The sequence below is a fragment of the Sturnira hondurensis genome, unplaced genomic scaffold (genome assembly GCF_014824575.4).
Source record: "Sturnira hondurensis isolate 20B ecotype Veracruz unplaced genomic scaffold, ASM1482457v3 Scaffold0002039, whole genome shotgun sequence".
NCBI lineage: Eukaryota > Metazoa > Chordata > Mammalia > Chiroptera > Phyllostomidae > Sturnira > Sturnira hondurensis.
The window spans coordinates 4,913,477-4,937,466 of NW_028074670.1; the positions used below are offsets into that span (position 1 = coordinate 4,913,477).

General features: G+C 36.8%; 1 pseudogene; it reads right to left on the reverse strand.

The window, feature by feature from the left end:
- Positions 1-3,417: 3,417 nt before the first annotated feature.
- Positions 3,418-13,959, reverse strand: LOC118982641 (M-phase phosphoprotein 9-like; annotated as a pseudogene).
- Between the last annotated feature and the right edge of the window lie 10,031 nt (positions 13,960-23,990).

Sequence of the window (23,990 nt, forward strand, 5' to 3'; positions counted from 1 at the left end):
AATGCATGAAAAAAAGAAGTAGGCAAGAGAAGGAACTATTATTTTGAATATTATATGGGAAGGCAGGGCTGGGGAGACATAGATTAGGAAATCGTCCTCAAGAAATTAGAAGCATTAGTTAAGCAAGAGGATGTCTTTAGCATGGCAGACCTATTGAATATTTTTATTAGTAAGCGTTTCTAGTGTTGCTCAAAAGATACAGAAAGAATAAGCAATTTAATAATTTTATATTCTTCTTACAATGAAAGCAAATCTTAATGCTGTCTTCATAACGTGAGTGCAAAGACTTTTCAACATTGCACGTCTCTCCTTGTTTTAAATAAACTTTCATTTTATAAAGGTTTTAGACTTACTGAAAAACTGGAATGACAGTACAGAGTTTTCCCATAGTAGCATCTTATGTTAGTATGGTATATTTTTCACAATTAATTAACCAATAATGATACAGTGTTATTAACTGATGTTGAAGTTTTATTTAGATGACATTAGTTTTCACCTAATGTCTGTTTTCTTGCGTAGTAATTTTGTTCACCATATGACATTATATTTAATCATCATGTGACTTTAGATTCTTCTTGGTTGTGATGGTTTCTCATATGTACTTTTCTTGTTTCTGATGACCTTGACAGTTTTGAGTAGTTCTGTCAGGTCAAAGAGTTTGCTAAATACTGTTTTACTGGATTTTTTTCTGATTTTTAAAAGTATCATGGTAATACTTGGGTTATGTTTTCTGTGAAGAAATACCATAGTGATCATTTTATTTTCACCTTCTTGTATCAATATGACTTCATTTTTTATGCTAACCTTGATCTGTTGGCTATGGTGTTTGTCATGTTCTTCCACTGTAAACTTACTCTCACTTTCCTGGTCACCATCTCTTTCTGATGGCTCATAGATTTTACTTGCCCAGCTGTGACTTGGAAAATAATATATCCACAAGTATTCATAATTACTTGCCCACTGTCCCTCTTCCAAAACTAATGCCATATACATACATTTCAACAAACAATATTTTTAACAAGCTACACTATGTGAGTTGCCATGTCAAGAATATTGGGAGGTGGGGGATAAAACTATGAAGTACATATGCATACATACCTACTCTTTAGATATAATTCAACCTTGGATGATATTTGATGTTTAGAAATAATATCGAGATGATTCTCAAATGTCTGCATTTGAGAGTCAAACATTGTCTGCACACTGAGTCACTTCAGAAGCCATAAAAATTACGGATGGCTGGAATCCACACCCAGGAATTTTCATTTCATAGGTCTGAGGTTTTCCAGGGCATCAGGGGGAGGGGTAAAATATCCCCTAGTGATTCCAATAAACAAGGAAGCATGAAATCCTCTAGCCTGCAGCAATTAATTGACCATGACCAATTATTCGCCTTATCAGTTACAACAAGCTAAGCTATACCAAAGAAGTAATTAAAGGGGGACAGGGATAGTTTTACTTTCTAATTCTATTAACAACACTTGGATCAATCAAGTGTGTATTTAAGAAAATACTTTAAAATATAGTTATGTTTCAAAAATATGCTTTAATCATGTGTCAATTATATGTTAATAAAAAATAGTTAAACACTTTAAAACCTTGCTTTGTTACTAAAAAAGGGGGGGGGAATCATACAACCACTGTTCTGAAAAAACATTGCAATGGGGAAAAGTGATAAAAATTGACATAATTGTCATTAAGAATATATATATATATTTAATTTTCAAGTTAGTTTTCAATGTCATGTGTAGTTGCGAGTAAAAGCAATCCCTTAATTGTACTTGATATAAGCTACTGGAACCTGGTTAAAATGAATCTTTTCTCTAATGTAATAAGATAAAAAAAATGACAAGGAAAATACCGAAATCAATTGTGAAAGTATGGAATAAATCTGTTTATCAATGCATATGGAGTTTCACAATGTGGGACTGACCACCCAGTGGTGGGTAGGTAAGTAGCCAGAATTGAGAAGCAATCAGGACACACACCTGCTGGAGCTCCTGATTTGAGAAGGGCCTTCTGCCGAGGTACAACTTCCAAGAGCCAGGAAGAAATGCCAAGACATGAAGCAGAAGTCCTCCAGCAAGACCAAGACAGAGGCACCAAGCTCCATCTACACACATCCCCTTGCACTGACAAGCAGAGAAAGTCGCTCTGATCTCAACCTAGCGTTCTTACAGAACATTACTATTGGAGTATTGGTTTTTCTTTTTGGCAGGAACAGGAGGAAGGGAGAGCAGTTAAAAATGTCTGTAACCAGAGGAGAATGGGGAGGGGGGTAATGGGGGAAATAAGAGAAATTGTTGTCAAGGAACATGTGTAAAGGACGCATGGACAGAGCCAAAGGGAGGGAAAGATTGAGTGTAGGAGGTAGGGGTGAGTGAAGCAGAGAAAGTGGTGGTGGGGAAAATGGAGGCAACAGTACTTGAACAACAATAAAAAAAAGTCTGCGTGATAACTTTGATTGACACCTGAAGCCATTTACATTAAGGAAAGTCATGAATATAACTCAGTTTGGGCAGTTATATTCAGAGAGAGCTACAGCTGTCCAAGTATTTTACTTTCTCTGAAAAGTGCTACATATAGCAAAATTAGAAAATTACATCTCTTATTTTCTTCCCTTAACAAATAATAAAGTTTAACAGAAATGAGTTATTCATGTAATTTTCAAAGCTTTTCAGTATACCATTATTTTCAATATTTCCATTATTACTAATCTAATATTTACTGTAAGACAAATGTTTCAAGTAGGAATTGCATTATCAATTAAAAAAGGACCTCAAAACAACTACAATCATGAATATGCTGTAATTATTTTTTGCATTGAGCATGTATTAGCCTATCATTATGGAACCTATTTTTATGCATTTATTTATAAATCATATTCACAATGTCAAACAAGTTTGTAAAATTGGTGTGCAAATTTAATTGTGAGAGAATACCACTGTTTGTGCCTCTTGGATTACATATTCTTACCCTCATTACAAGTTGGAGACACACACTATATAAAATAATACTTTTTAAGTACTAAGATATATTATAAAAGATTCTTGAGCCTAACAAAGAAAATCTTTAAAAAATGTGGTCATTTGAAGTATAAAACAGCAAGTATAAAAAGGGACATGATTGTAAAACTGTGATTTGAAGGCCTATAAACAGTACAAATAGTTTGCACTAATTTTACATTAGTGCAAACAAAAATATCTCAAAATTTAATGGCTACAAATCTCAAAAAAATTGCAGAGATGTGCAACATATGGAACGTTTTTAATGTCATGCAAACTGAACCCAATTTTCAATCTTTTCCGAAATGTCTTTCAAGGCTTCTAGGGTCAAGTCTCTGAAGCTGATTCAAGCTGAGATATTCCACCTGATTTAACTTAGTCTGCAAAGTGATTTGTCCTCCAGTGGAAGCCCTTAGATTGATACTTCAATCTCCTGATTTAACTTAGTCTGCAAAGTGATTTGTCCTCCAGTGGAAGCCCTTAGATTGATACTTCAATCTGGTCTTTTTCTTTTATAAGTCTATCAAAAAAACTATCCTGTTTCAGTTGGGCTCCTCATTTTTGCAGTGTACGCAAAGCCATGACCACGTGATGCTACAGAAGGGGACTTACATTACTCACAAGGCCAACACTGCCCACAGTAACAGATTTTTCTCCCTGGCTGATTTCATGGAGACATTCTTCACTCCACTTGGCAACAGTTCCAGGGAATAATTATGATTCACTTGAATGTCAGCAAGCTTTTTCTGATTTTTTTTCTTCTCCGTCATTAGAGGAAGAAACTGGAGTTATTTTTTCTTTGAGTGGTACATTGTAATGTAGGCGCACGAACAGCATCTAAATCATCCAAAAGTATATCAAATTCAATAGTACTGTTAGCATTTTTGCTAAGTAGCTGACTATATCCTAGGGACGCATTTTCTTTAGGGGACCACTTTGGACTATAAGCCACAGTCACTAGTGTTGACATAATCTTTTTGTTGGGGTGCTTGATTGAAGATTTGGAGGTGGTAAAGATGACTACCCTAGTGAAGCAGAATTACAGCTCTTTTGTCTTTGCCGGCCACATTTCTCTGGGAACCGACCTGCACCAACAGCATTTGTTTCCTGAGGACACTAATTTATTTGAAATGTCCTCTTTTTTCTGTCTGTCTGAGCAATTTTTTAAATATTTTACTTCACTAAGTTATTTTAAAGGTCTCGTGATAGGTGTGTCTGAACTTGCTCTCTCTCTGTCTCTCCGTCTCTGGATTTCTGTCAGTCTCTCTCTCTCATCAGGAAGTTTCATGGTGATCTGCCAGCTGAAGGATTGTTTTCTGGAGGAGAATGATACCCAGGAACATGGGTTTCTCCAGCTGGTTAGACATCGTCCTGTCCTGCGTGTCGCAAGGCTGGACAGTAAAGAGAGAACGCTCCATTCCTGGCATCAGCATTTCCACCTGCTGATGTCACTGGTGGCTGATGTGGTGTGCTGGCATGAGGGGGTCATGGGAGTTCCAGAATTAGAATGAAGATAACATATTTTCACGCTCTACTTACTTAACATGAACTTCAAGTTTCGAAATTGTTCAAGTCAACAATCTGAGTTTGTGCATCAAACAATTCTCAATTATACAGGAGTGGGTAAAGGTTTATAGTTGTTCATATGTAAAATAATACAGTAATTTAAAAATAATGATACGAAAATAAACTCCATTTTGCACACTCACAACTGTAAACCTACTTGTGCTCACTCTTCTATTCAATGTATCCTTTGCTCTGTTGTGCTCTTTTCCAAAGGACTCATACTTTCCTAAAATATCCTTTTTTAAAAACCTGGACCCATCAGTCCCCATCCCTGCTTGTTTTTTTTTTTTTCCTGTAAATATTTTATTTATTTATTTATTTATTTGTTTGTTTATTTATCTATTTATTTTTAGAGAGAGGGAAAGGGAAGAAGAGAGTTGGAGAAACATCAATGTGTGGTTGCCTCTCACGTGGCCCCCCACTGGGGACCTGGTCTGCAACCCAGGCATGTGCCCTGACTGGGAATTGAACTGGTGACGCTTTGGTTCACAGTCTGCACTCAATCCACTGAACTACACCAGCCGGGGCCTAAAATATCTTGAAACATTTTGTTTTCCTGTTGATCTAGCTTCTTTGTCATTTGAATATATAAACTTTCTCAAACACTTCTTCAAAGTCTGCAGTCTACATATTAGTCAAATGATGGTATTGTCTTTTTCTTTATTACTTGTTCTTATTTCCTCAATTTGTTCTTGCAACATTTTGGAGCCTTTGCTGGCTGCACTGAGACATTCTCTGAAATCACATGCTTCCATTTCTAACAAATTACTCTTATTTTCAAGTGTTCTTATATGATAGTAGTTTCATTCAGAACACTAACTGACCACATCTGTCCATAAGAATTTGATGGGTTTTCTTTCAGTCTTCAAATGCAGAAATTTCTTTTCCCTCCAGTTTGTTTTAAGCTATTTAAATGTGATTCATAATAAGCTTGAAGGTCCTCTATATGTTGAGCATGCTTTTCCTTAAGGTTTTGCTTAATCTTAGACAACAGCACAGGGTCGTTCAGGAAAGTCAATGAAATGTATTCAGGGGCAGTTTTGGCTGTACCTGGAATCTGGGACTCACTGAGGCTGGAGTTACCATACAGTGTTTTCTTCTTCTATGCTGTGGACGGAGATGTCATTACTAGTAATAATATAGGCTGAAGTAATGTGGAGCTGGTCCTGCGTCTGTTTTGGAATGCATAATTTTTCCAACAGTCCATGGGTGAAGCTTTTGTGTTTAGAGGATATTTATGGAATCCAGACAACTGAAAAGTGATATTACTTGCTTGTGAAAATGAGTCTATGGCAGAGTGACTAGTCGTACTGGGTTTTAGGACAGCCCGGTGAAAAGGATATCTGGTTATCTAAGGCATTTATATAGCCACGTGGTTGAACTCTGGAAATCTGCTGATTTGGCTTCATGAGTAACATTGAATGTAGAGTCAGCATCTGGGTTGCTGACAATTGGTGGGAGAAGATGATGGGAACGGCTTCTCCAAAGCCTCAGGGACAGAGTGGTATGGGTGGTTCTGTCCACTTTTTACTTCTCTACTGTATACTTCCAAAATCTTATTTTCACCCAGAAAATTGTGTTAAATTCACCGGGAAAAATGTAACTGTCTTGCTTTAAAGAGGCACAAAACTCTACAGGAGAATGTATGTAGAAACTCCTCTTTTATGAGGTCTGGCCAGAAAAAGTCCAGCCATTGTTAATGTAACGAGAACAGTTTGCATGGCACTGATGGCCAGGTGTGCCCAATTACACCAATTTAAAAATATTTATATTAAACACAGTAATTAAACAACTAATTCAACCTGTGTGTGTATGTATATATATACACATATATACTTATATACATAATATATGTTAATATTCACATGAAACTCTTTGCCACAGAAGTTGGTAAATATTTGTATTAAACAAATAAATAAGTACATTAATTGATAAGGTAAATAACTTGGGCAATGTCACATGACTCATTTTAAGTTAATCTTATATTTGACTTGTTTTCTTTATTTTGGTCTAGAAGTTTGAGTTTATTATCATCTTTAAATAAGCTTAATATTTTTCCTGCCCTGTTGAGTTCTCTAAATAACTTTTGTGAAGTCATATCATTATCCCTGACATTAGCAAAACCACAAAATACATTTCCTTTTTAAATCTCAAATGCATCTCTATAAATTAATGCAAAAGTCCTCACCTTTAGAAACAATCGCTCCAAAATCTTAGCAAACTATGTTACTTATATTTTTAATGTATTCTATTGATTATACTATTACAGTTGTCCCAATTTCCCCCCTTTGCCTCACTCTTCCCGGTACCCCCACTCCCTCCAGCAATCCTCCCCACTTAGTTCACATCCATGAGCCATGCGTGTAAGTTCTTGGGCTACTCCATTCCCTGTTACAGTTTTTAGATTCTCATTTCTATTTTGTACCTACCAATTTGTACTTTTTAATCCCTGTAACTTTTTCCCATTCTCTCCCTTTCCCTCCCAACTGATAATCTTCCAAATGTTCTCTGGATCTGTGGTTCTGTTCCTGTTCTGCTTGTTTGCTTAGTTTGTTTTTTTAGATTCAGTTGTTGATAGTTGTGAATTTGCTGTCATTTTAATGTTCATGGTTTTGATCTTCTTTGTCTTATATAGTCCCCTTTAACATTTCATACGATAATAGCTTGGTGATAACAAACTCCTTAGGTTTACCTTGTTTGTGAAACACTTTATCTGCTCTTCAATTGAAAATGATAGCTTTGCTGGATAGAGTAATCTAGGTTGTCAGTCCTTGCTTTTCATCACTTTGAATACTTCTTTTTTTTAAAATATTTTATTATTTATTTATCTTCAGAGGGGAAAGGAAGGAGAGAGGAAGGAAACATCAATGTATGGCTGCTTCTTGTGCATCCCCTGCAGGGAACTGGCCCCTGCCGGAGAAACTGGCCTGCAACCCAAGTATTTGCCCTGACTGGGAATCGAACCCCGATCGTCTGGTTCGCAGCCCCGCGCTCAATCCACTGAGCTACACCAGCCAGGGCCACTTTGAATACTTCTTGACAGTCCTTTCTAACCTGCAAAGTTTCTTTTGAGAAATCAGCTGACAGTCTTATAGGAACACCCTTGTAGGTAACTCTCTGCTTTTCTCTTGCTGCTTTTAAGATTCTCTTTATTTTTAACCTTTGGCATTTTAATTATGATATGTTTTGGTGTGGACTTCTTTGGGTCCAACTTGTTTGGGATTCTTTGTGCTTCTTGGACTTGTATATCTATTTCCTTCACCAAAAAGGGAAGTTTTCTTTCATTATTGTTTCAAACAAGTTTTCAGTTTCTTGCTCTTCCTCTTCTCCTCTGGCATCCCTAAAATTTGGATGTTCATACATTTGTCCCAGAGCCTCCTTGTTCTAGTCTTTTTTTAAAACTTCTTTTCTTCTTGCTGTTTTGATTGAATGCTTTTTTCTTCCTTATGCTCCAAATTATTTTGATTCTTGACTTCATCCCCTCCACTGTTGATTCCCTGTGGATTTTTCTTTTTTTCGCTTAATGCAACCATTGTTTCTTTTTTATGTTGCTATAGTAGTACCTAAAGAGTTCTTTGAGCATCCTGACAACTAGTGTTTTGAACTGTGCACCTAGTAACTTTGCTTAGCTCCATTCCATTTAGTTCTTGTTCTGGAGTTTTGTTCTAGTTTATCATTTGGCCCATATTTCTTTGTCTCCTCAATTTTGTAGCCTCCCTGTGTTTGCTTCTGCATTTTAGGTAGAGCTGTTTTGACTCCTATAGTGGCATGGCCTGTACTAGAAAAGGCAACTGTAATTTGTGTGGAGTGCAACCTTAGGTTATTTCCAGGGTTGGGTAATCTGTTTCACTGCTTTGTGGCTCTGTGCAGGAGAGGGCTTGGATAAGGGACAATGCCACTTCTTGGCCTCTGGAGATTTTCCAGGAAAGGACCTGTTTCCCAGCACTTGCCCTGTTGCTATTCACTTCATTTTCAACCTGTGTGTCACTTGTGCCCTTCCAGCTATTACCCTGGTGCTGAATCTCAGAGGAGGTAGGTCTGTGTATGTCTTGAGACCTATGTGGTCCCTTTAAGAGGAGTCTCCTGAGAATCCTGCAGTTTCTTCTGCAGCCCCAACCCCCACTGGTTCTTACAGCCAGAGGACTTATCTTCCTGGCACTGGAACCCTAGGCTGGATGGTCTGGTCAGGAGCTGGGATCACTTGCACTCAAGGTATTCCTCCCAATGTTTGTCCATGTGAATGTGGGACTGCCCACTCCACTGCCTCCCCTCCCCAACCTCTCTGCCCTTCTTTGTGTCTCCACACTCCTATTCGTCTAGATGAATGCTGCTTCTTTAAATCCTTGGATGTCGGACTTCTGGAGAGAGTGGAAGTGAGGGAGAAATAGAAAGAGAAACATCAATATGTGGTTGCCTCTCACATGCTCCCTACCGGGGACCTGACCCACAACCCAGGTATGTGCCCTGACTGGAAATCAAATTGGCCATCCTTTGGTTCGCAGGCCCACACTCAATCTACTGAGTGGCACCAGCCAGGGCCTGTTTTCATATTTTAATGAATGTGTTTATGTGATCTATTTCCATGTTGACTTTTACCAGACACATGGTTCTGAAAGAACTACTATGAAGCTGTGATCTCATTAAAAATATACTTACTGATTCAAAGCAAGACATGAGGAAATGATGGTTGTCTTAAAGTATATTTGATCATATGGACATCTCAAAACTGAGATTCCTTAAGATACAAGCAATTGTTTAAAATGATCACCCAAATAAATTCTTTGTATTAAAAATATATAGCCTGAGGAAATTGCATAGAACTTTCCCTGCTTGTGGTTATTTTTAAAAGATAATTTAACTGTGTCATCAGCAGCCTGTCAGAGGAAACCAGGTTTGATTGAAGTCAACAAGAAAGGAGAAGATTATGCTTTTATTCTATTGCCTAATGAGATTATTCAGATACTGTACTTCACATCTGAAAAAAATGTATCTTTAAGTGCAATAGGAAACCCCTTAGAAAGACAATGCCATGGGGAAAAACGAACAAGCCAAAGGCACAGGGAAGGTGCACAGACTGACTAGAGATGAGAAAGTAGGCTTGGGAAACAAGGCTGGGGCAGTCCTCATCAACTTTTCACATCAGCCCCACTCTTGCTCTCAACAGACATGTATGATAGAATATTATTTTTGTAAAAATAGCATGGCACGGCCTTTTGCAGAGTTTCCACAATCTTCTAACACATTTCAGAAATAGGAATATTAACCTTAGAAAAATGTTATTACTTCTGAATAATGACATAGGCAGGACACTGTGAAACTGTGTGTGACATATTTAATGAAAACAAAATGTGGGGATAGCATCTTATCAAATGCAAGACTGGAAAATATCCAAGGAAAGAATGCAGAATCAAGATAAAACATGGGGACTGAACCACTTCTGTGTATCAAGAAATTGTGTTCAGTAAGTAATTTTTATTGCTACATCAAGGGCATTCTTTACTAAGCAAAAAATAGTGCTTAGAATGTTGCAATACCCTAAAATTTTACCAACAGTAGAAGGTCACTATTTATACAATGGTTCATTATTCGGTAATTAAAAATCTTTATGTATCTCATGTTGTATCATTAAACTCTATTTCACATATTTGAAAAATAACAGTAGCAAGAAAAGAAAACACAAGCTTATGTTTATGGAGAAAAAAGCTTGCAAGCAGGAAAGCAATGGGCAGGAGCAGCTGGCCCTGAGCCAACCCCGTGACTCTGTCCCTAAGGCCCCTTTTCCTCCGAATTTTCCATGAGATAACAGCAACCCCACCTTGATTCAGTTCTTTCCTATAACACTTCTGGAGAGCCAACGCAGAGGAATGCCCAGGCTGTCTCTTGTTGCCTCTTCTACCTTAAGCCTTTGCTTCACTCTCCTCACCTTTAATAATGTACTCTCAAATTAAAAAAATAAAATAAAAGAAGATTCGAAAAAATAACCCAAAAGTTCCGCACAATTTTCCTAGCATAGATGATAAGTTTCATTGTGATTAATATTTTTTGGTTTCTTATACTTGCTTCTATTGATGAAGACTTTTATAATTACCATGTGTTACTTTTTAAAGCTTTCTCTAAGATGAATACATTTTAGCCTATCAAATAGTTAAAACATAAATAAGGTCATCTGTGTGGGCCACCTGATCAGGCAGGGACTCTACATACACTAGACAGTGCCTGGACTGCAGTTGGACTGCCCCCTATTGGGGCAGCATCAGGGGAGTTAAGATGAAAATCTGCCAAGGATGGTAAGAGGTATTCTGTATCTTCTTTAGTCTTGAGGTAACAGTTAGATCAGGATACAAATGTTTGGAAAGCATGGAACAACACAATGTAGTGCAGTCTTACAGAGACTCCAGGCAGGCAAGAGAGTTAGGAGTTATATAGACCAACTTCAGACAGCAGAAAAGTTCAGTAATTAATTACATTGACTAGGAAATAAGAGTTCAGGAAATGGCACAGAGATTGTGCTGAAAGGGTTGTGATTTAAGTTCTGATTCAATTATATCAGAAATATTTTAGGAATCAGGAAGTGAATAAAGGAGCCGGTTTCCTACAGTTTGTTAAAATTACCACCAAGTGAGAAAGGTACCATCAACCAAACTGTTCGGATCACCAGTACAGTAAATCCCTGAGGCCTGTGTCTGACTGAGAATTTTGCTCCTCTGATAGGAAACTACTGTATCTCCTGCTTATCTCTATTGACTCCTGTTACCATTGAAAATTAGCCACAGATGAACTCAGTGAAGCACTGCTTTTCTGGCATAGGCCCTGTAAACCCAGTGTTTCAAGTACTTCACACTTGCACCTTTTCAGGCTTGTGATACTGGCTCCAAGTCTTTCCACCTTCACTATCACTGCAAACCACCTTGTGGGACCTTAATCCTGCCTCCTCTATTTGAAAGAAATTTCTAATGTTATAATGCACTTATGTAAAGATCAAGGGGAATCTGTGTTGCTCAGATGCTGTTTATGTGCTGTAGCTTTGCATGAAAGGCATGGCTTTTGATTTTTGTAAAACACCTGTATGCCTGAATTCAAGCCATGGCTCCATCCATCACTGGCTATGTGTCTTTGGAGAAATGATCTAGTCCATTGAGATCTGTCTTCACATTCTGCAAATGAGGCGGTAACAGTGACTTTACATTAGTTTTAGGAAGTATATTACATCGCAGGATTAGATCATGTAGGAGAGTACGTGAGGCGGATTAGATGCACGGTTACTCTCTTTTCCCCTTCCTTTCTTTTCATTACACAGTCTTTCAGGAGTTTTGTGAGCAAAATACCTTGCTGTATTTCTTTGTTTTCTACAAAAATAATAGTAAACTTTCTGTAACACCATGTAGTGGAAAGCTGCACATGCCACTGTCTACCACAGGGGCAGACTTATCTTCCAGAACCACACCACATCCCCTTCCTTATCCAAATGATGATTCAAGATATATCCTCAGACAAATTCTCTGATAACTAGCTCTGACTAAGATAAGCTGATGTAATTGTCATAATTGAACTAACAGTGCCTCTGGCTGTATATGAGGCTCAGTGCGGGATTCTAAATGCTTTACAAAATTGAGATGGCATTTATAAATTCACACACAACAGGAAATTTCATCAACCTGACTCTGGTCATCAAAGTTAGCAGTATCAGTGCAATGAATCTTTATGTTTCTGTTCTGCAAGGATACATTTTTCCTGTCTGTGGCAGGGCCACGTTCTGCATGTGTGACCTGTGCATTCGCTCAGGCCCAGTGCCTAGTGCTCTGGTTCGACTAAGTTCAGACTAGTTCAGTCTAATGCTCTACTTTTGCAGTCTTGCAATTCTTAATAACTTGATCAATAGATCCCACTTTTGCATTTTATACTGGTCTCCCAAAATTATGCAATGTCCTGGATGGAATTTATGATATTATAGTATTCATAACAACATTTGTATTTAATCAAAGTGGCCCCTCTATTTGGAAATACTCTCTTTTTGTCTCTGCTTGAGTGTGTGCTATTTATCAACAGTAGCACCTTGAAAAATGCCCAAGGCATATGCAAATACTTGAATGCTGTGAAACTAATAAAGAGCTTATAGAGGAAGATCATCATATAAGTGTCTTAGTCTATTTGGGTTCCTATAAAAATAATATAAACTGAGTGGCTTTTAAACCAAAGAAATTTATTCTCACAGTTTCAGAGATTGGGAAGTTCAAAATCTAGACACTGGCAAATTCAGTGTCTAGTGAGAACCCATTTTCTGGTTCATAGACAGCAAACTCCCTGCTGTGTCCTCACCTGGTAGAGGGGGTGAGAAAGTTCTTTCAGGCCTACGCTGTAAGGTCACTAATCCTATTCATGAAGGCCTTATTTTCATGTCACAATTAAGTCCAAAAGGCCCCAACTCCAAACAAGGTTGTATGGGGGATTAAGCTTTAACACATGAATATGGGGGACATACAAACATTCAATGTCTAGCAGTGAGCCTCCTTATTGCCTAACTTTCTCTCAGTGACCTTGCACTTGGTTCATCAGGTACCATAATCTCCAAAATTCCCTTATCACCCATGTCTTTGTCCAATTCTAAAGGTTATAGATAGCCCCAAAGCAAATCTTGTAGGAGTTCCATAATTTAACGCATCTTTAATAAGGTGAGCAACTGCACCTTATTTGCCAAATTAATTATATAATATCTAGACTTTAATTTTTTAAAGATTTTGTTTATTTGTCTTTAGAGGGGAAAGAAAGGAGAGAGGGAGAGAAATATCAATGTATGAGTGCCTCTCATGCGCCCCCTGCTGGGAACTGGCCTGCAACCCAGGCATGTGCCCTGACTGGGAATTGAACCACAATCCTCTGGTTCACAGGCCCGTGCTCAATCCACTGAGCTACACTAGTCAGGCAAACTTTAAATTTTTAAGAGTAAAAGGGATGCTATTAAAAATTATGTAAGGTCAATCAAGTGGCTAAATCTTGGGCCAAGAGGGATACATAGTTACCCTAAGTTGTGTTTTCCCTAACTCCTGTCAGTTTTTACATTACGTTTTTTCTTTTAAAAGTTTATGAATATATAAATTATTACTCATTGGTCAGAAATGACTGTCATGTATGTAACATTCTGATTAGCCATCATAGTCAACCTCATCTAAACAACTTACATTTGGGATTTTTATAAGTACAGCTACACTTAAAGCTTGACCAGTACGGGTTTTACCACCCAGTTAGAGAACCCAGGGGAAATCTTTTCCCTTCTAAAACTTTAGAGGCACCATTTGCACTCAATATCAACAACATAACATAGTATCAAACCTTGTCCAGTTTGAGGTACATCCAAGAGTGTCCTATGGATATTGTCTTCTTCATTTGTCATTTTGGCCTAATTCCTTGTGCCTACCAGAAAGCTTTCTGGTAGGCAGCTTTCATTCAAAACACCAGGTAGAGGCCATGGACCCAGAATGCTTCTGTAACCATGGAATCATATGTAACTACCCTTCCCGATAATTAATTTTCTCCTAGATTGGATTGTAATTCTTAACCTTGTGACTTTTATTTTAGATATTTCTCTGCATATCCCTTCAAAATAAGCATGCGGGTTTTGGGGGGGGGGTGTTGAGTGCCTTTCTTTAATGTAGACACGGAGCTAGTGCACAGAAAACACAATGTGTACTGGATTATGGCCTGAGGGGGACCATGCAGTTACCCAACGTGGCAGAGGTGGAAAGGAACATCTGATGAGACTGACACACTAGATATTATAGCACAGATGAAAGTTTTCCTCTAAGGAGATAAAGGCGTTGGAGATGGAGTTTTAGGCAAATGCAGTGAAACCACACATTGTATACTTACTGGACTGAAATAATGAGTTCTTTTTCACCAAGCCAATTAGTACACAAGGCAGTTGAGAAAAATTGGTTCCACAGGAACATAATGCAAATTAAACAACAATGTCTTACAAAAATTGGGTACATTGAGCAAATTAAATACCAGATGCACAGATTTCCTTGTCTTCCTTGGATTCCTTCGTTCCTTCCTTTTTTTCATTCATTTTTTCTTTTTTCTTTCTTTCCTAACTTTCCTATGTATATTTTAACTCATTTATGCTGAGATCTATACTCAGAAAGAATATTAATGGGATCTACTTCAAATGGAAGTAGATCTATTTTACATCTTTAACCATACAAACTCATTTCAATAATCAACAGGGAAATTATGATTGTTCCATGACCTTTGCAAATTTATGTCAAAAATTTTAAAATATTATTAGTAATTATACATATACAGGGAAACAAAAATATGGCAGACTGAATATTTATTTATTACACTAATTTAGAACATTAGGAACATAAAGCATTATTATTTTTTTTATTTTAAAATATTTTATTTACTTATCTTTAGAGGGGAAGGGAAGGAGAGAGGGAGAGAAATATCAATGTGTGGTTGCCTCTCATGTGTCCCCCACTGGGAACTGGCCTGCAACCCAGGCATGTGCCCTGACTGGGAATCGAACCACGATCCTCTGGTTCGCAGGCCCACGTTCAATCCACTGAGCTACAGCCGCCAGGGCAAGCATTATTTTTTTTACACTAAGAGCTTATCAAGAGTGTTTGGACGGCATTTTTATTTTCTTATTAAATAATTTGTGATACAGAGCAAATATCTTTTCTATGCTTTGGGAAATTTCTAAGGATCAGTTACCGACATTTTATCCTTTGCCCTTTCAATGCCATGAAATATCTCCCAGTTCCTTTACTTTGAAGTTTTTTTCCCTGGTGTCACTTTCTCCGGAATACCTCCATCATTTTTTTCACAACAATTTCCTCAGTGTGTCAGTAAGTTTGCTGGCACTTGGTACCTCTGGCTGAATATCTGTATCCCCTTTGCAGCCACCTTGCCATCCTACATCATTCTTCCTGTCAACTTTTCATAGAATTCTCTTCCAAAAACCATGTTACTTTAACAGCCAATGATGATTATCATAACCACCTTCTCTATCTAATCCTTGGAACCTGGGGGCCAGTGTTATAGCAACACACTGTGCCCTACAACACCACCAGCTGGCCACACATCTACCAATTTGCATTCTCTTCTAACACAAGACCAGCCTTAGCCAGCAGTAGAGTTTATTCTCCAAGCTCCTTGTAATTGTCAGTTTCTTTCAATCCCTTATTTTACATTTAAATAAACTAATTCTCACGAGTTGTAAGCACTTATCCAAAGCCCTATGTTGATTTATTGACAGAGCAGGGGAGAATCCATCACTTATTAAAACTGCTTTACTAAGTATTTAAATGTGTACGCTATTTTGTGCTTTGTTTTAGAAAAAGGGCAATAGCACATAATGTGTTGTCATCTGGACACCACCGTTACTCATTTATTCATTGACTTCTTCATTGTAGAGTAGAAACCAGGGGGGTACATTTCCAAGAGCCGCCTCTACTTAGGGTACTAGGTTTTAGCTTGTGAATGAGAAGCAGGGGAGATTTGAGAGATGGACAGGGGAATGGAAAAGAGGGATCCATTAATTAGGACTTGAGAATTTGTGCTACATTTTTGTAGTAGGAGACAGGTGGTAGGAGTTTTTGCAGGAGAAACTCGTTGATCTTTTGACAGTCCAATTTTAGATGTTTAAGCCTGAGGTCATACATCATTTATTTTTTTAAGCTGAAGATGAAGCTGTTACTTGGGGAATAATCTATTTATGGTAGAGGACAGAGCTGAAAAGGCCAGGTGCAAACCCCTGCTGGAGACTGGCACACCTTCACTCCTGTCTGCAGTTCAGTGGCAAAGCCTGTCACCTGGCCCTTACATAAAGGGACAGAAAATATACTCTTATTGGATGTAGACAAAAAAAGGGGACACATACTAAACCTGACAAGCTCAGGGGAGACCTGCATGACATGTCTTATAAACTCAGAAACCTGAAATAACCACATAGGATGGTCTGGAATTAAAATGTCTTATCTAAAGGCTAGTCATGGTGGGTAGTCATGTCTTAGGCCAGTATCTCCCTTGACAAAGGTCAACCTTTACCTTAACTAAATCTATTTATTCCTTATTTAAATTTAGGTTAATATACATATGGAATGTCAGATTCAACTCTTTCCAGTCCCCACAGGGCACAATAGCCCATCACAATAGCAGAGACCATGGAACTGCTCATTGTTATCTCGTCACCAACACACCATCTCTGTTTGCCCTAAATATTAGTTGTTAACGATCCTGTACCCACCAATGTACAAGAAGTATGTGTCTCTCTGTTTTACTCTTTATCCAATATCAGAGGTTTCCCCACCTTGCTTTCTCTTTCCTCCCCAATCTATCACCAGTGAATTTTAGGTCTAACTCTCCTTATGTCTCCTTCTTTGATTCTAATGTATGAAATAAATTGCAAAATTGCCATTCTCCAAAGCATTTTCTCAATCTGTTGAGATTTTTATTCCCAGCAACTATTGTCAGTTTGGCTCAAATACATTTATAAAAATTCTTTACAAACAGGTGTGGATTTTTCTTATGCCAACACAGGCATGCAAAAGGAAAGGAAAGTGAACATTTGCTAATGATTTGTGTGGTTTATTACATATGCTAACAGAATACAATGGTGTAGAAATCAATAGAATTCTGAAATCTTTGCACTGAAATACAGATTATCAATGTCAGACTAGAAATGACTCAAACCTGGAATTTGATTTCAGCCCCACGTATGGCTATTTGCATGTTTGTTATTAAATCATCATCAGTAACATTGGAAAAAATGCTACCATGTAGTAGGACTGAAATGGCATTTAGCAAAACACCTAGTATAATTTATTCTCTTTGGTAATGTCCATTTATATTCTATTCTAAGAAAGTTAAAACCGCCCTGGCTGGTGTAGCTCAGTGAATTGAGTGCGGGCCTATGAACTAAGGGATCACAGTCTGATGACCAGTCAGGGCACATGCCTGGGTTGCAGGCCAGTTTCCAGTGGGGGACACACCAGAGGCAACCATACATTGATATTTCTCTCCCTCTCTCCTTCCCTTCCCCTCTAAAGATAAATGAATAAAATATTTTTAAAAAAGAAAGTTAAAACCTAGACAATTGCTCTCCTTTAATTTATTTATTGTTTTTATGTAATATTTTTAAACATGTCTATAAACAAAATTTTAGAAAGCAAATGTCATACAATTATAATTGCATGATCATGAAATAGCCATATTTTTTTCCTTTAAGAACCTCTTATTTTCCTTCTCTTGGTAGAGATTGAATGATGATTTTATAATCAAAAGTGACATCATAGTGTTGAATTGATTTGTAATTCCTTATTTATCTCAACATGTATCACTGAAATATTTTCCTATTAATAAATAAAAAAGAGCAGTCACATTAATTATGTAACAAAATAATGCAAACATATACTATTTTAATTAACCAATGTGGCATTGATGTTAATTAATTTTTTTCTATTTCTTATTATAGTACAATGTTATGATGAAGATCTTCATGAATGTGATAAACAGTGTTCTATATATATTTTCAAGAATTTTTGTCTATTATTTTCCAAGGATAAATTGCTGGAGCAAAGAATTGCTGGTTCAAAGAATATATGAATTTTAACTTTTGTCAAAATTGCTCTATTAATATTATACTTTCAAATATGTTATACCAACCTTCCGCTATAATAGTTATGTAAAATGTATTTATAACTTACAATTTATCAAACTCAAAATTGTTTCTGGTTAGACAATACAGACAGTGAAATTTCACACCTTTGGTCTCTAGTGAGGTGCAACATTTTAAAATTGAATTTTGTTGGTGTGACATTGCCAATAAAATGACATAGGCTTCGAGCACACAGTTCTGTGATACATCATCTATATATGGCATTGTCTGTTTACCACCTCAAGTCAAACCTTCTTTTGTCACCATATATTTGTATGTGAGTTGGATTTATTTTTTTGAAAATTTTCCCCTTAAATGAAGTACTAATATTTCTTCATTTATAGAAGCACCTTATATAATAATATTTTGGTATATAAACCTTTATATTTGATAAAGGTTTAAGATAAACCTTTAAGATAACCTAAGGAATTATCTTAAAAATAATAGAAGTTAATATACTGTGAATTCCCAATATGTATTGATATTGAGCTACATATCTTAAATGCTTTATCTATTCATGTGACTATGTATTTTAATCATATGAGATTTCTATTATTATCTGCTTTTCAAAAGTTTTGATCACAGATTAGGAGTTTTGATAAAATACATTAGGACAAGATTGTATAAAGTAGCCTACGATCTAGTTCTCTGTGACTCAAAAAGAGTAGATCATACTTAACTTAGATTATTTAGGCAAAGTCACAAGGGGAGAAAGTGTGGTATCTTTCAGAACAAATAGTATTTAGATGAGATTATAACATCATACAGTAAGGATAATATTAATTGTAGCATCAGGCCTTGCTACCTCTTTGGGCTATGTTACTTTTTAAGTAAGAAACTTTTTAGCAGTGATTAATTTTGATTCTCATTTACTTTTTCCATTATAGCAGAGGAAATGCCTACCTTCTGATGATGTTATAAGAATTAAAAGAAGTGATATTTGTGTAAGTATTGTGAAGTAAAAAGTAGGTTATGTTGAGAAACAGAAAAGATATAAATTAAGGCTCAGAAGAAAATGTTAATGTAACAAGCATCACATGTTGATGCATGAGCATCACATGTTGAGAGCAGTATGGGGACAACAGCCCTAGGGAAGATTAAAATGCATGCTCGCCCATTCTCTCATTTACACAAAAAGCAGTTACTGCACCGGTTATGCAGATAACGGGTCAGTCTCTGTAACTGCGAACTCGCACAGACAACTGTAACTCCAAATGAGGTGAGCTACAGCAGGGTTAATTGCGTGGTTGGAATCGAAGTCGCATGAGTGCACCCGTAGGGCTTGCTAGTTCCCAGAGGGAAAGTGACTGTGCCCTGTGTTAGTTGATGTGTAGACATTTGCCATGCAATCCAAGTGAGAAAAAAAGATTTCAGGCCAATCGAAGAAAGAATTGTGAGATCCATGGCCATTTGAGGGACTAAAAGAAAATTTGTCAGGGAGGAAAGGTTTCTGACAGTGTGGCAAAGATCATAAAGAAAAGATTTGATTTTGCAGGGCATTACATATCACATTTGTGCTGTGGTTAACGAGTCTGCACTCAGAGATGTGAGTTCCATCTTCACAAGGCTGTGTGGACTGAATTATTCAGGAAGAATGTTGAACTATGAGAAGATGACTTCAAATGAGCTGGATAAATGATAGTGAAATCTGAAATAACCCAAGAAAAATGGAGATGAGATGGTGTTGAGAGATATTTAGAAACTCAACTAGGCATTACTTGGTGGCTTCATTTGCTCCAGGAATGAAAAAGTGGGATTTGAGGAGAGCATTCAGGTTCTGTTTCAGATGCCTTGGTAGCTGCTAGCACTCTTAACTAAGTTTAAAAAAACAAAAACTATGCCTGTACTTGAACTACAATTTTTTTAAAAAGTTAAAATAAATAAAAACTAGGGGATTTTGAGGCAGGAATAAATAGTTAATAAATAATGGTTAATAAATAAACAGTTAATTTTGAGTTGTCTACTGGAAGTTCCTCAAGAGGCAATAGTATAGCAAGCACACATTTAAACACTTTGTAAGCCAGGTAGAGAGTTTTTATTTTATGTGGTAGGAATGAAGGAGCTGAGTAAATGTTCTTAAGATCACTATATGATGAGAAAGAAATTTTGGGAGGGTGAAATTGGCGACTTTGTGTATTATGGTTCTGCAAGGAGCCACTGATAGTATGTGAGAGGATGTTTAATTAATGTGCTTAAAATATTTTTAATTAGTGTGCTTGACATTTTGAGAGATTGAACTAGTATAGAAACTATAATAATGCAGAGGATGCAAAAGCAAAGAAATAAACTGATGATAATTATGAGTGGAGATCACAAAATGTTTAGCAATAAAACTTACAGTCAAGTAATTGGCAACTGGATGGTGAAAATGATCAGTACCCTACATCTATAAAACAGAAAAACAATGACTTTGAGCTGCTGTTTCATTTAACTGTTCATTATTTTGTAGTGCCAACCATGCACCGCCTCTGCAGAGATAACCTCTTTGTTTCCATTTGACCCTTGACTTTTGGAGGGCTAAAGTAATATGCCAAGATCTCTCCAAGGATAAATAGATGAGTTGGAATTTTAAACACAAATCTCTCTGGTTCCAAAACGGTCTTTCCTATTCTGCATCTGGTGAGGAATAGACAAAATGTAAAGGAAGAAACAAACAAAAGGAAATGTGAACAAGAAAGCAGAGAGAATGAAGGAAAGGTAACTGTTGAACAGGGAGGGGTTAACTGCCGAACTTTCCTCTGTTCAGTCACCAAATAAATATTAATAGTAGCAGAAAAGCCATTTCCTTCATATGCATATATCTATATATCTCCATCATAATATGATATACCTCATATTATGATACATATACCACATATATCATATAATATTTCATATATCACATATTATATAATATGCTATTATGGTGTGGATGTATAATTATTGTGATATAATAATATTATACCACAATATTATTGTGATATGATATACATTATGATCTATTATTTCACTCCTAATCTGTACCAGTGGACACATGAATTGGGCAAGGATTTGTAATTCTTCCTGCTGGAAGTGGGGTGTATAGTATATGACTAAAGATAAGAAAAAAACTGAAATGTTTAAATTTAACCCAGTGACATCTAGCCACTGTTGCATGACCAGTACCAAGAGAATATCTAGATATACACAATTACATGTGGCACACAGCTGCTGTCCTGCAGAATTTTATTGTGAAGCAAAGGAAAAAGCAAGTAAACCAATAATTGCATAACAGCATAATTTTGATAAAAATGTAAATAAGACCTATATAATCAGAGACCAGGAGGTCTCTAACCCAGGTGATGAAGATGGAGAAGGATTCCTAGAGAAAATCAAATTTTACCTGACTATAGGAGCTACTGAATAGTTTAATGGTTGACAAATGGACTAATGCCAGCTACTGTCATCGATGAAAGAAAAAAATATTATTCCTAGATATATCTTATAAAAATAAAAACTATTGAAAAAGAGTTATATTATTTATCCAAAAACAAAGGGGGAGGCGGACAAAAACATGAAGAAATATGGACTGTGGGTTTTCAACACTGGTAAAACCAACCAAGCAAACAAACCAAAATAGTGCCTCCGTAAATTAAAAGACCCAGAAGATACAGTCTTCCTAAGGCTTTCCTTAGCAAGAAGAGCTTTGAACTGAAGGTGGCAACTCAACATAATTTCTCTATAAGGGAAAGTTGTGCCCTGATCACTTCTCAGTCATTCCAGCCGCCCAAAGATTTCCAATATGCTTTCTGTTACAAATCAACCTGTGTCTGAGTTTGAAGAATATCAAAAGAGACTAAGAGGCCAGAAGAGTGAGTCCAAAAAATAAATGTGTATAGTTGCTGACATCTTCTGATTTTTAATCTCACAGGTACACACACACACAAATTCAAATATACCTGAATTAAACAGCACGGCTAAAATTTCAGCAGGTCATCAGTAACTTCTGATAATCTCTCTGAGTGTCCACTGTGCGAATGGCTCCACTTCATGCCCACAGTTATCATGTCAGTTCAGTTAACAGGCTAATATGAAAAGGAATGACTATATCCCTAGAACACAAGGAGAGGAAGTCTACTAAATGAATGACTTGGCAGAAAAAATTGTACATCATAGAAAACAGGCAGTGTATCAATATATTGATCAGCCTGGTCTATTGTTTCTTAGTGCCCATTTTCCCCTTAAACACACACACATACATTTCTCCTTCATACACAATTCATGACTGTGAGTTTCACACTGATGAAACAAAAATGTGTCTTAATTAAGAAACAGCCTAACACTTGGAGGTGTTAGTATGAGGTATCCGCAGCAATTCTTAATACTTCCCACAAGTCATAATTCACTGTATTTGTGTCTCAGGACCAGATAAGCTCAGTCTTTTTAGCTCTACAGACATAGTTTAATCTGGTTCAATTTTTGGCTCTTCCTAGATGGGACTACTGTCTACGAAGTTCAGAGAGCAGTTAGTTCAACCTCTTCAAATGTTTGGACAAAGTCACATGTAATGAGACCAGTAGTCAAATCAAATTTGGTGAATAACAAAGGCCTAAAAGGAAATGATTTTTATGAGAAATTTATAAGGGAAAGCAGAAGGAAGGAAGGAAATTTTACTGAATCACTACATGCTTAGCAGTGGGCTGAATGTTTTTCAAATCCCAACAATTGTTAGTGTCTCAGTTGCCAAGTTCTTCCCTGCCTTTCCTTTGCAGTTGCTCTTGACCATGTGATTGACCATGCGGTTGGCCACGTCTCATATTTTCAAATCTCTAAATTCCACTCCACTCCCCAAATAGCCAAAATAAGAAGGTATTATTCCTTGTATCGTTTTTCTCCATCATAGCATTCCTTTACATTTTATTCTTGGTGTTTTACAATATCTAATTAAATATTTGTCCATTCACCTACTTACACATGATTCTATTCCCTGTTTGCCTGTAAATGACATGAGGACTGAAACATTTACTGTCATAGCTAGCATAGTGCCTTGCTCAAAGTAGCTTCTCAATAAATGTATTTTAAATAAATACTTACAACATGATAACAATGATAACAAATATCTACAACAATGATAACAATCTTATGGATAAATATCTCAGTTAATAGATGAGGATACTGAGTGTCAGAGAGTAAATAATATCTCCAATTCCCTCCAGCAATTATAAATAGTACAAGTTCGCTTTTAATTGAGACTGTCTGGACTGTAATTCAAAGCTTCCTAACATGTGAAGATCCTTGGACATCATAGTATATGCAGCTCTGTTTGTGTAGGAGCTCTGAAATTTTTCAAGATACTTAAGAGAAAACAAGGAGACTCACAGAGGTGAGGGCAGAGCATTGCAATGACCTTGAGTGATGTTTCATATGATGGACTTCGTACTAGGGGCAAAGCTTCTGACTTTGCACTAACTTCAAATAAAAGCAAGAACTTCTTTGAGCTTCATTGGTTATTCACTATGCCTAACGCTGTCCAGTAGCATTATTTCTCCTTGTCTCTACAGAATTGAACTCTTGCACATATGGAAAATTTTTGTTTTAACCGAAGTAAGGCATGAGCTATCCAGTGTTAATCAAATGAAGTCAAATTTTATGGACCAAAATCCATGTAATTGAGAGAAAATTATGGATTATGTCATGGTATCTGATAACTATGCTCAAATGTCAGCCTCTGTTTGTGTCAGGTGAAAGAGTAATGTACTGTTCTTTTCAATTTGGAGGAATTGTGGTTCTTTCCACAAATATGA